A 13,394-nucleotide genomic window follows, 5' to 3' on the forward strand; every position below is an offset into this window, starting at 1 on the left:
CTATCACAATGTTTGGTGACCATATTTTATTTGGAAATAAAAGTGCATTTTTTTCTGTTTTGCATCCATCACTATTTTCAAGCTTAAAATAAAAAAAAAATCATCTTTACATAGATATTTAAAAAGTTTAGACCCTTAGGTAAATATTTTTTTTTTATTAAACATTTCATTTGGGGAGGGTGGGATGTAAATAGTATATTTTTCTTAATGTAAATGTTTTGTTTTGTTTTTATGTAGATGTAGTTTTACTTTTTGGCCACAAGATGGCAACCTTAGGTTTGTGTACATGACGTCACTCTAAGCGTTACATGTATGCTTAGAGGGACATAGGATGCAGAAAAAGCAAAGCTTCTGAGAGAAGTGTTGCTTCTTCTGCGGGGGAGAGGAATCAGTGATCGGGCACCATGGCCCGATTCATTGATTACTGGGCTAACGATCCGTGGCCGGGAGCGCGCGTGCACATGGCCTCCTGGACGTAGCTCTACGTCCAGGAGGAGAAAGTGGTTAACCACTTTGTCCTCCTTGATGTATAAAAATGTCAAGGAGAACAGGCGCGCTCCCGCGGCCGATTGCGCGCGTTCACACGCACTCCCGGCCGCGGGTTCGGTAGCCACGGAATCAATGTATCGGGCTATGGAGCCGATCACTGATTCCTCTCCCCCGCTGACAAAGCGACAGCTTCTCTCGGAAGCTTTGCTTTTTCTGAAGCTATGTCCCTCTAAGCGTACATTGTACGCTTAGAGTGACGTCATGTAAACAAACTCAAGGTTGCCAACTTGTGGCCAAAAAGTAAAACTACAAGTAAAGTAAAAAAAATTACAATACACAAATATTTCCCCAAATAAAACACTTTTATATCCCACCCTCCCAAAAATGCCCACATAAAATGTTTCATTAAAAAAAAAAATACTATAAAAAAAAAACATTTACCTAAGGGTCTAAACTTTAAATATCTATGTAAAGATGAAATATTTCTCTCTATTTTTTTTTTATAAGCTTGTAAATAGTGATGAATGTAAAACGGAAAAATGCTCTTTTATTTCCAAATAAAGTATTGTCGCGATACATTGTGATAGGGACATAATTTAAACGGTGAAATAACCGTGACAAATGGGCAATTACAATACGTGGGTTTTAATTATGGAGGCATGTATTATTTTAAAACTATAATGGCCGAAAACTGACAAATAATGAATTTTTTCATTTTTTTCTTATTCTTACTGTTAAAATGCATTTACAGTAAGGTAGCTCTTAGCAAAATGTACCCCCCAAAGAAAGCCTAATTGGTGGCGGAAAAAACAAGATATAGATCAGTTCATTGTGATAAGTAGTGATAAAGTTATAGGCTAATGAATGGGAGGTGAACATTGCTCGGATGCATAAAGTGAAAACAACTGAGAGCTTAAGTGGTTAAAATAGGAAATGCTAAGGATTTTTTTTTTCTGTTGAAAAATCACTAAAATCAAAACATGGACAGTGCAATACATATGTTATGTAAGTAGCAAATATTTATCTACTTTTTTTTTTCTGAGATACTATGACTGACAGATCCTCTTTAACCAGTGCTACAGAGGCATAAATTACCGCATCTGCACCCTTATGCTGGGCATACACGGTAGGATTATGCGCTGGTATTGAGCCAGTGCGTCACCGCTCATCCGTGCATGCGGATAGATTGCCGCTCGTCCCCGCGGGCGCTGCTAATGAGCTGCTCTTTTATTGTCATTGTTCTCCCCGCCGGTATCGAGCGCAGTATCGATCCGGTGGGGTATCGGACAGGTTGAATATTATCAATCGAGCCATCAGCGGCTCAATTGATAATATAAAACTGTCCATGTGTGCCCAGCATTACTGTCGGTATACCCCTCTCATGGACTAGAACATGGCATTCAAATTCTCGAGTGCCTTTTATTAAAGAGACACTGAAGCGAAAAAAAATTATGATATGATTTGGATGTGTAGTACAGCTAAGGAAGAAAACATTGGGAGCGGAGACGGTTTCTAGTACAGGAAGAGTAAGGGCCCTTTTCCACTACAGCGTTTGCGATTGCTTAATCGCAAAACCGCAAACCGCTAGTGATTTGTCAAATCGCTACAGTTTGCTTTTAACATAGGAATCGCGGTAGGTCATTTCCACTACCGCGATTCGTTTTTGACCGGATCGCGATCGCGCGGCGGAGCGATTATTGCCGCGATTTTGCTATGCAGTGCATAGCATAGCAAAATCGCGGCCGCGAACGTCGGGGAATCGCCGGTAATTGCGATTCAGCAATCGCTAGCGTTCAGCGTGAACGCTAGCGATTGCTAGTGGAAAAGGGCCCTTAACGACACTATTTGTTATCTATGCAAAACAAGCCATTCAACTCCATGACTTTCAAAGTGTCAGGGAGCTCTGCTATCTGAAGTTTATCTCAGCTGTCAGTCTTTTTCTGCAGAGAACATTTCAGGATAGGTCAAAAGTTCACAGCTTGCTCTGTAAAAATCATTTAGAATGCTGAGTAGTGGGAAAGCTGCAAATATTAGAGAATGATGCAATGTTATAAAAAACACTATATAATTGGGAATAAAAATATGAGGATATTTTCTTTGCTTGTAATATTCTAGTAATTATCCATACTACACAACCAATTCATTGGCTATCATTCATAACAGCTGACTTTACCGCACACGTGGCAAAATCTGCATTCATAAAGGCTCCTTCCGCATCAAAAGCTGACATTACCGAGCACAGCGATAAATCATCGCCTTGTGCGGTGATTATTGTAAAAAATTTAGCAAAATGTTAATTCATAAAGATCACCGCAAGCGGTGTGAGGTCGGGAAGTACTGCTCCCTCTGATGTGGCGATAACAATGTAAGTGGAGACACACAGACATCCCAGGCAGCTGCAGCAGAGCGGAACACGGAGAAATGTATCAACTCGGCTGCTTCCTTGTCTCTGCAAGCCTACCGCCAGCCTAGTTCGGGGAATCTCCGCACTGCTACCGCAACTGGATACATTTTTATGAATCAGCAGCCAGAAGTCTAAAACACTGGCAGCGGTGTTTTCCCGCACTGATTCTCCATATTGACAGCACTTTCATGAATGATAGCCATTATATCATTTTTCTAACCTCCATGGCGGTAAGCCCGACACGGTGTCGAGCTAGCCGGTGCAGGGGATCACATTGCCCCTGGAGGATTTTTTTTAATTCAGTTGTATTTTTTTAAGCTAGCACTTGGCTAGCTAACTGTGAGCCAAGTCCCTCAGATCACCACCGTTATATATGTATGTACCCCCCAGGGATCCTGCGATGGCGCAGCCTCCCAATCAGCACCCGGCTTCGATATGGGGAGGATTGGAACTGCGCATGACGTCGATGTCATGTCCGATCGTCGCTATAGCGATGAGTGAAGCTCTCGGAATCGCAGACTGGTAAATATAGCCGCTGGCGATTGCGATTGGGGGGGGGGGGGGGGGTCAGGAGGTGCCTGGGGACTTGGGCCACATAGTTTGCTAGCCTAGTGCTAGCTAACAAACAAAAAACACTTTTAATTAAAAAAAAATCCCTCCTGCGGACGCAGCCACTGAAACTGTACATCCAGGGAGGTTAAATGTATGCAGTTTGCCCTGCTAGAACACACACCAGTGTTGTATGCGGCAGCCATGCGGGACGTAAATGTGTGGAAGGAGCAGCTAGGCACAGTTGAGACTTAAAGTAAACCAGAGACTTTAAACTAAAGATTTGATAATACTTGCCCAGGGCTTCCTCCAGCCCCATAAGCTCATCTGAGTCCCACGCTGTCCTCCCGCAGTCTGCTGTTTAGCTGAGATCAGCCTGGTGACAGGCTCAGTTGGTTCCAGTCTGGGTCTACTGCTCGTGATTTACATATACTACTTGTCATTTATATTTTGGATGTGATTTTGTTTTTCAGGCATGTAAAGCAGGGCTGTGGAGTCGGGAGTCGGAGCAATTTGGGGCACTCGGAGTCAGAGTCGGAGTCGTTGATTTCATAAACGGAGGACTCGGATGATTTTTGTACAAAATTCACAGCCCTGATAAGTATTAGACTAAGGAGTCTGAGCCATTTTGGGGAGTCGGAGTTGGAGTCGGAAGATTTTTGTACCGACTCCACAGCCCTGATATAAAGGCATCACAAAATAACAGGAATTTGCTTTAAAGAGACTCCGTAACAAAAATTGCATCCTGTTTTTTATCATCCTACAAGTTCCAAAAGCTATTCTAATGTGTTCTGGCTAACTGCAGCACTTTCTACTAACACAGTCTCTGTAATAAATCAATGTATCTTTCCCCTGTCAGACTTGTCGGCCTGTGTCTGGAAGGCTGCCAAGTTCTTCAGTGTCGTGGTTCTGCTATGAACTCCCCTTTATGCAGACTGCCTGTGTGTTATTTAGGATTAGAGCAGCTTCTCTCTTCTCTCTCTTATCTTTTACAAGCCGGTTAAATCGTCCTCTGAGCTGGCTGGGCTTTCACATACTGAGGAATTACAAACAAGGGCAAAGCTGTTTGCAGGAAGAAAAGAGCAGCCTGAAACTTCAGTGCATGGGGGAAAGAAACTCACAAATGATCTCTTGAGATTCAAAAGGAAGGCTGTATACAGCCTGCTTGTGTATGGATCTATTTTCTATGTGTGGACATACTGTACATCAACCTACTTCCTGTTTTGGTGGCCATTTTGTTTGTTTACAAACAAACTTTTTAAAACTGTTTTTAACCACTTTTAATGCGGCGAGGAGCGACAAAATTGTGACAGAGGGTAATAGGAGATGTCCCCTAACGCACTGGTATGTTTACTTTTGAGCGATTTTAACAATACAGATTCTCTTTAACAGAGTATATTCATATTCATATATCCATGGTCCAAACCTTAGTCGCTATATCCAAGAATGGTCTCCACACATCAGGCTGTCTCCAACAATGACCCCAGGGCTTCTGTAGACCTCCCAGACCCCAAGAATTTATATAGTCTGTATCTCTTTAAAAACTGATCCGGATATCAACCTGATCACCTACTGATGAAAAACCGGATGCAAACGGAACGGATCCGGACCGGATCCTGAGTGCAACCGTACGCATCCGGTCCGGATGCGCACGGAACGGATCCGGACATCCGTTCCGTTTTTTTGCAAAAACGCAAGTGTGAACGGGGCCTTACATAGTTTTTCCCTGGTGCTTCCATGGCAGCATACTATACTATGGGTTCCGGCCCCGCCCCCTAACCCCATTGGACACCATAACTATAAGTTTTTTGTTAGAGCATGTACCCACCATTCTTTTTCCTTTGTCCTCCCCTCCTCTTGGACACTATTTTTTGCTATCCCTTTTTCCTTTCTTATCCCTGCAGGGTTTATCCCTTTCCCTGCAGAAGTCTCAGATAGGTGCTAAATGCTCCTCTTGAGATCCCGGATAATAGTCCCGGTGGTTTTGTTAACCTGTTAAATACAGGTTTTTTATTATGCTGCATCTATTCTTACTTCCTGTCTTCCTACCTTAATCTTGCCTATATACATCTTAAAAAAGATAACAACCTGAGGTCCGCCTAGTGGCTTGCGCTGTACTGTACCTGCTGGGTGGTGTGAGGGCCGGATTAATCTGGCTCCCTGGGGCGGCATGGCGTCTCGGCTGGCGGTACACGCCGCTGCGAGAGGGAACTGTGGTTTCCCTGAGCGTTCAGGTCCTTCTTCTCGCGCGGCCGCGCGAGACTAGAGGGGTTTTTCTATTTTCCCTGAGGTCCGCCTTCGATCCGCCCCTGTTCCGCCCTCAGAAACAGCGGCGGCCATCTTAGTTTTGGGCAAATGCGGTCTGAGCATGCCCACTCTCTCACATAGGTATTTAAACAGCGCTTCCAGAGCGAGTGGTTGCTTTTCTCCAAGCTCTGCAGCCTGGAAGCGCTGGAATAGCATTACCTTCTGTTGGAAGGTATGTTTAAAAAAAAAAAAAAAAAAAGTCTATTTAAAAAAAAAAAAAAAAAAAAGTCTATTTAAAAAAAAAAAAAAAAAAAGGAAATATAATAATAATTTTATATATATATTTTCAAAAAAAAAAAAAAAAAGAAGTTTTTAAACAGAACTATATGTATATGCATATACATTTGTATGTATATATATATATATATATATATATATATATATATATATATATATATATAGTTCAATTAGTTCTTCTATTCTCTAATTCTATTTTTTTCCTCTTGCAGCTCGACTATTCTTTTGTGATGGGTCGTTCAGGCCAAGCGAAAGCTCGCAGGTAAAAGTGTGAGCATTTAAAAAAAAAAAAAAAAAAAGGAGGGTCTTGTGGCTGTGTGTGTACTAATTAGTATTCCCCTTTAGCCCTTCTAGACCTAAGCACAAAGAAGATTGGCGATCTTCACAGCACCGATCGTCAAGGAAGAGTAGAAGTAGAAGTAAATCAAGGAGACGGGATCAAAGATCACCATCATATAGATCCTACTACAGGTCGAGATCTCGATCTAGAAGAAGTCCTTCTCCTCGCTTTCGGAATCCTTCACCACCAGGACCTAAGAACGGATCTTGCTGGATGTGCGGAAGGAAATCCCTGCCAGATAAAATCGTTTGTGAACGATGCTTCGAAGAGAAGTCGTCATCTAGAGCTGAAGACTCTTCAAAAGTTTTGGATCTTATTAAGCAAGCCGTAAGAGAAGAGCTAGCCTCACAACTTCCTGGTGTACCTGCTTCTTCTAATCAAGATGATATACTCCGTCCCGTGGAGCATGTACTGGAAGATTCTTCTGTGCAGCAAAACCCTTCGGCAGATTCAGCTTCTGATTCTGAAGAACCAATTAACTTTCAGTTCTCATTAGTAGAACCCTTGGTAACCGCAATTAAGGAAGCGTTACAATGGTCAGATCCCGAAGAATCCATTAAAGAAGTAGGGAAGTATTATCCTCATCTTACAAAATCGGGTCCTTCTTTCCCATTAATGAAAGAAATTAAAGGCATAATTGATGAAGAGTGGAATAAAATTTAAAACAAGTCTTCCTTCACCAATAGATGGGCAAAGCTCTATCCGTTTAAAGGGAAGGTCCAAGCAAAAAAAAAAAAATGAGTTTCACTTACCTGGGGCTTCTACCAGCCCCATGTAGCCATCCTGTGCCCTCGTAGTCACTCACTGCTGCTCCAGTCCCCGGCTGGCAGCTTTCTGACCTCGGAGGTCAGGGCCGCATTGCATACATTTTTACGCATTCCAGCTAGTGCAGGAACAAAAATGTATGCGTTGCACCACTAACGCGTAAAAATGTATATGTTAATGTTCCTGCACTAGCGGGAATGCGTAAAAATGTACACAATGCGGCCCTGACCTCCGAGGTCAGAAAGCTGCCAGCGGGGGACTGGAGCAGCAGTGAGTGACTATGAGGGCACAGGATGGCTACATGGGGCTGGTAGAAGCCCCAGGTAAGTTAAACTCATTTTTTTTTTTTTGCTTGGACCTTCCCTTTAAAGAAACTGATGCGGAATCTCTTCAGACAGCTCCCTTAGTTGATGCCTCTATTGCGAGTTTAGCAAAGCACGTGACACTCCCTATGGAAAACTCGGTGTCATTCCAGGATACTCTGGACCGTAAAATGGAAAGCGAATTAAAGAAAACGTATTTATTCTCGGGAGCAGCTTGCAAAACGTCAATTGCATTAACTTCTCTTTCAAGGGCAATGAGAATTTGGACAAACAATATAGTGGAGGCAGTAAAATCAGGAGCAGAAATAGATCAAGTAGTTTCCGCTTTAGAAGATCTGAAGATAGCTTCGGATTTCGTTGGCGAGGCAGCCATCGATGGGGTCAGGGCGTCATCAAGAGCCATGTTGTCCTCTATTACTACCAGGAGAGCTCTCTGGTTAAAGCCTTGGAAAGCCGATAACTTATCGAAACAAAATTGGGTTAAAATTCCTTTTAATGGAAAATTTCTCTTTGGAGAGAAACTTGATAATGCTATATCCAAAACGACAGGAGGAAAATCTGGCCAGATTCCTCAGGATAGGCAGTTTAGGAAACAGAAATATGTTCAAAAACCACAGATGCAGTTTCAAAGGTTTAAGGGGGTACGCTCTTATAAACCTGGTAAAGAATACCAAAGGAGGTGGCAGTCATCTCAGACAGGCCTAGCCAAAGCGGTCAAAACCGCGTCTGCTGCTCGTCCGACTCAGGGTAAGTCCTTTTGAGTCCCTGTCCGCCCACACTCTTTCGGTTGGAGCAAGACTTATGGCCTTCGCTCGAGTGTGGGCGGACAGGGGTTCAAATCCTTGGGTCGTGTCGACCATCAGCAAAGGACATCGATGGAGATTCAAGACTCCTCCGGGAGATATATATGTACCTACTCGTCTTCCGTCTGCAAAACAAAAAAGGAAATGTTTAATAGAATACATAAAACTACTGGTCTGCCAGGATGCAGTACAGGAGGTACCTCCCTCTCAAAAAGGCAAAGGTGTTTACTCACCTCTCTTTTTAGTGGCCAAAAAAACGGGAGATTGGCGACCTGTAATAGATCTGAAGAAGTTGAACAAGCACATTCTGCTTCCAAGGTTCAAAATGGAGTCCCTACAATCCATCATTCTGTCTGTACAGCCGAACGATTATATGACGTCAATCGACTTGAAGGACGCCTACTTCCACATTCCCATACATCCCCGTTATCAGTCTTACCTCAGGTTTGTTCTTCAAGATATACATCTGCAATTCAGAGCTCTTCCATTCGGACTTTCAACTTCACCCAGAACATTTTCAAAAGTTTTTCAAGCGACCATAGCAATACTCAGAGAAAAGGAAGTCAGAATTTTTCATTATTTAGACGACATATTAATCCTGTCGAACTCCTATCGGTCCCTATCTCAACAAACCCAGACTGCCTTACAAGTTTTGGAAGAAATGGGTTGGATTATAAATCATCAGAAGAGCCAATTAGTTCCGTGCAGACAGATGGTGTATCTAGGAGCATACTTCAACACACTGGACAACACGGTTTCACTGCCTCATACGAAGATTCCCTCTATTGCTCAGTGGATATTGAAGGCCCTTTCAGTCCAGCAAATGTCGGCCAGAGAATGCTTACAACTTCTGGGTACATTGGCAGCGACAATTCCGATGATCAAGTGGGCTCATTGCCACATGAGGGGTTTCCAATTACCATTTCTACTCCAGTGGAACAAACAAGACTTACAGCAGAGAATTGTAATATCCCAATCGATGAAGGAGTCCCTACTCTGGTGGTCGGAAGAGAAACATCTCCTAACAGGTTTCTCCTTACTTCCAATACAGTGGGAATTCGTGACAACAGATGCCAGCCTTTTCGGTTGGGGCGCGTGGTACCAAAATCAAGTGGTACAAGCCCGTTGGCCATCTCAGCCTGCCTCAAAGAATTCCAATCTCTTAGAATTACGAGCAGTCCGACTAGCCTTGCAAGCCTTCACTCATCTTCTGAAGGGGAAAGCCGTGTGTGTCAAGTCGGACAACACAACGACAGTGGCTTACATTCAGAACCAGGGAGGAACGCACAGCAGAATCCTATCCCAGGAAGTAGCATCTCTTCTTGCCTGGGCAGAGAAGAATCTCTCATATCTCAGAGCAGTCTATGTGCCAGGGCATCTCAACGTGAAGGCGGATTATCTATCAAGAAATACACTAAGCAACAACGAATGGTCTTTGGACCAGAAAGTCTTCCTTCAGTTGACACGCAAGCTGGGGAATCCAACGTTGGACTTATTTGCTTCAACTCAGAATCACAAGCTTCCTCTCTTCTTCTCACGGAACCCATGTCCTACAGCATTGGCAGTAGATGCTCTTCTCCAGCCGTGGCCATCTCATCTCCTGTATGCCTTTCCTCCAGTCCCGTTGATCTTCCGGTTTCTGCGCAAGTTGATGGAAGAGAGAGCTACAGTACTGGCAGTACTTCCTTACTGGCCGAACAGGGTTTGGTTCCCCCTGCTATTACAACTAGCGCAGACAAAACCAATGTTTCTCCAGAATTCATCAACCCTCTTGTCTCAGGGAACGATATTCCATCCTGCTCCGCACAAGCTACACTTGGCTGCGTGGATATTGAAGGGGAAAGGCTCTTAAAACTAGGATGTTCAAGTGCTGTGGTACAGACTCTACTTAGGTCAAGGAAAACATCTACAAACACTGTATATAAAAAAGTTTGGTTAAAGTTCATAGACTTTGCTACAAAAGGCATGTTTGACCCTTTGACACCTTCAGTAACTAATATACTGGACTTTCTCCAAGCGGGTTTAGATATGGGATTATCCTATAACACGCTTAAAGTTCATGTAACGGCCCTGTCATCTTTATCAGGACAAAAATGGGCGTTTAATCCCTTAATACAACAGTTTCTGAAGGCTACCCTGAAAATTAATCCACCTAAAAAGAATGTTTATCCTAAGTGGGACTTGCCGATAGTATTGGAATACCTAAGTGCTTCTCCATTCTGCCCTTTAGACTCTTGTTCAACTACTAATCTAACTTATAAGTTGGCTTTTCTGTTAGCCATAACGTCAGCAAGAAGGGTGTCAGAACTACATGCTCTGGGGTACAAAGATCCTTACCTGGTGTTCTATCAGGATCGAGTAACATTAAGACCTATAGCCAAATTTTTACCCAAAGTTGTAACGGTTTTTCACCTTGACAATGAGTGGACTCTTCCTGCTTTTCTAAACAAAGATAATCCTGCAAGTGAACATCCTCTGGACTTAGTGTCTTTGTTAAAGAAGTATATCTCTATTTCAGAAACCTTTAGAAAGTCAGAGCATTTACTCCTTGTTCCTTCAGGTGGCAGGAAGGGTAAGGAAGCCTCAGCAAGGACCATTGCTTCATGGATTCGGACTGTAATCTCCAAAGCATACAAAGCAAAGGGGCTCACTCTGCCCGCTCTACCTTCTGCCCACTCTACCAGAAGCATGGCTTCTTCATGGGCATCTTATGCTGGAGTATCGATGTCAACCATTTGCAAAGCTGCAGGATGGTCTTCATCTAATACCTTCATTGAGCATTATAGAATTGATCCATCCTTGCTCACTTCGTCTGTTGTTGGTCGTTCTATTATTGATGCTGCTTCTACTGTTAAATAAATAGTGTTATGCATTCCCTCCCTGACTTGTTCTTGGCTAGTTAAATCCCATAGTATAGTATGCTGCCATGGAAGCACCAGGGAAATAGGAAAATTAATACTTACCTATCGGAAATTTTCCTTTCCTGGTGCAATTCCATGGCAGCATACGGTCCCACCCAATTGTCGGGGAGGACTATAGTTATTAGAATGGTGGGTACATGCTCTAACAAAAAACTTATAGTTATGGTGTCCAATGGGGTTAGGGGGCGGGGCCGGAACCCATAGTATAGTATGCTGCCATGGAATTGCACCAGGAAAGGAAAATTTCCGATAGGTAAGTATTAATTTTCCTATATATTGGCATATCCCTCAAAGGAGCTCAAAAATTACACCCTACCATAGTCAGTCGTGTTATGTTGCTATTGCATTCTAAAGCCTAGTACACACTTTAAATTATGATTCGCCTATCACTGACCAATTTTACCACCTCCCATGTAGTATGCGAGTCAACAGATATTGAATCATATGAGCAGAGTGTGTAGGTAAATCCTCATACTACATGGAGGTGGTAAAATTGGTCAGTGATTAGCCAATCATAAATCATAATTGTGTTGACTAAGAACTTGTTAGCATAAATCACAAATAACCCTTTTTCTATGTGAGGCTGTCAATGTACTTGTATTTTCCAACGTGCAACACTGCCTGCAAAGAATGCAGCATATCTATTTCCAGTACCTGACAGCAACTTCCTCTGAGTGGAGGAAATGTATGGGGGAGGATGCACCGTTGTTTGAGAGGGGCCCGAGTATAAAGGCTGCATGTTGTCTCATGCTCATAGAAGCAGGACAGCTTCTGAGATTAGCTTCATTTCCTGCTGCAGCAGCAAGTGAAACATTTCCTTCCAAAAGGGACATATAGAACAAGGCAACTGAAATTGTATGACTTTGAAAAATGTTTTAGAATGTGAAGAGGAATTGTTCCAAATTATATTAAAGTGTTTTGCAAACAGCAGATGAGAGAAAAACATTGTCAACTGCTTTGTAAATGCAAGCCGGCTGCTTCTCATTAGTTGCAGAGGGGGTAGCTGATGTATTGAGAACTATTTGAGGTCTGATGATCACTTTAATGGTGCAGTCTTTGCTTTAGAACCGTGTTTCTCAATGTTATCATAGCATGTACTCCTTTTATTAGGAACTACATTGGCCATGTACCCCCTAATATGGGCAACATCTCAAGCACCACTTGATGCATATATATTTGTTATTAATACTCTAAAATTGTGTATCCTAGCCTTCAGAGATAGATAAAAGATAAGTCACTACGGTCTGAGCTACCCTGACCAGACGTCCCGTTTACCTCGGACACATCCCAGGTTCAGGGTCCCCTGTCCCAGGCTGCAATGTGTCCCAGGTTATGTCCCACTTTTGGCTGCCGGTTGTCCCAGCCATGGGACTCTGTGGCCGCATGAAGTAATGTTTGCCTCATTTACCATTTGCGGAGTCGAAGTCGAAGGAATCGAATCTGATCAGAGAGGGATCGTATGGCTACCTTTACTGCAAACAGATTGTGAACCGATTTCAGCCTGAAACCGTTCACAATCTGTTGTGGTGGTGGTGGTGCTGCCGCCGCTTCCCATGCCCGCATACATTACCTGCTCCACCGGCGCGACTCCAGTCCCCAGGTCTCCGCTGTCTTCTCCGCTCTGGTCTCCAGGTCCAGCATGCTTTACTTCTTCCTGCCCGGCAGGAAGTTTAAACAGTAGAGCGCCCTTTACTGTTTAAACTTCCTGCCGGGCAGGAGGAACTGAAGCATGCCGGAGACCAGCGCGGACACGGAGCAGCGGTGACCGGGGGTAGTCGTGCCGGCGGAGCAGGTAATGTATGTGGCTCTATTGCTTCGGTCGTCGGGTACTCGAACGCCGTTAGCGACGCGCTCCCTACCTGCGGGCGATCGACGGTAATTTTCCGCACGGAGCGATCGACGGGATCGGACGAAATGGATCGAAATTCGGTGTGTAGCGCGAACGATTGGCAGCATATTCGATTCCAGTGATCAAATCTGCTGTCGAAACGACGGCAAATCGGGCCAGTGTATGGCCAGCTTTAGGGTCACTTTGCCTATCTGTGTTTTGGGAGGAAACTGGCCCACTGCCTCAGAGTTACATTATAGTTTGCTCCGCCCACACCATGTCATGGACACGCCCATTTCCCAACCCAGGTTGAGCCTAGAAAAATCTGGTCACTGTATCTGAGCCCACTAACACAGTTGTGTCCCCTTCTGTCTGCTTTTCAATATCTGTTACATTGATGTGTTGCTGAAAAGCATACACAACTGTGT

The sequence above is a fragment of the Hyperolius riggenbachi genome, chromosome 1, assembly GCF_040937935.1.
Source record: "Hyperolius riggenbachi isolate aHypRig1 chromosome 1, aHypRig1.pri, whole genome shotgun sequence".
Classification (NCBI taxonomy): domain Eukaryota; kingdom Metazoa; phylum Chordata; class Amphibia; order Anura; family Hyperoliidae; genus Hyperolius; species Hyperolius riggenbachi.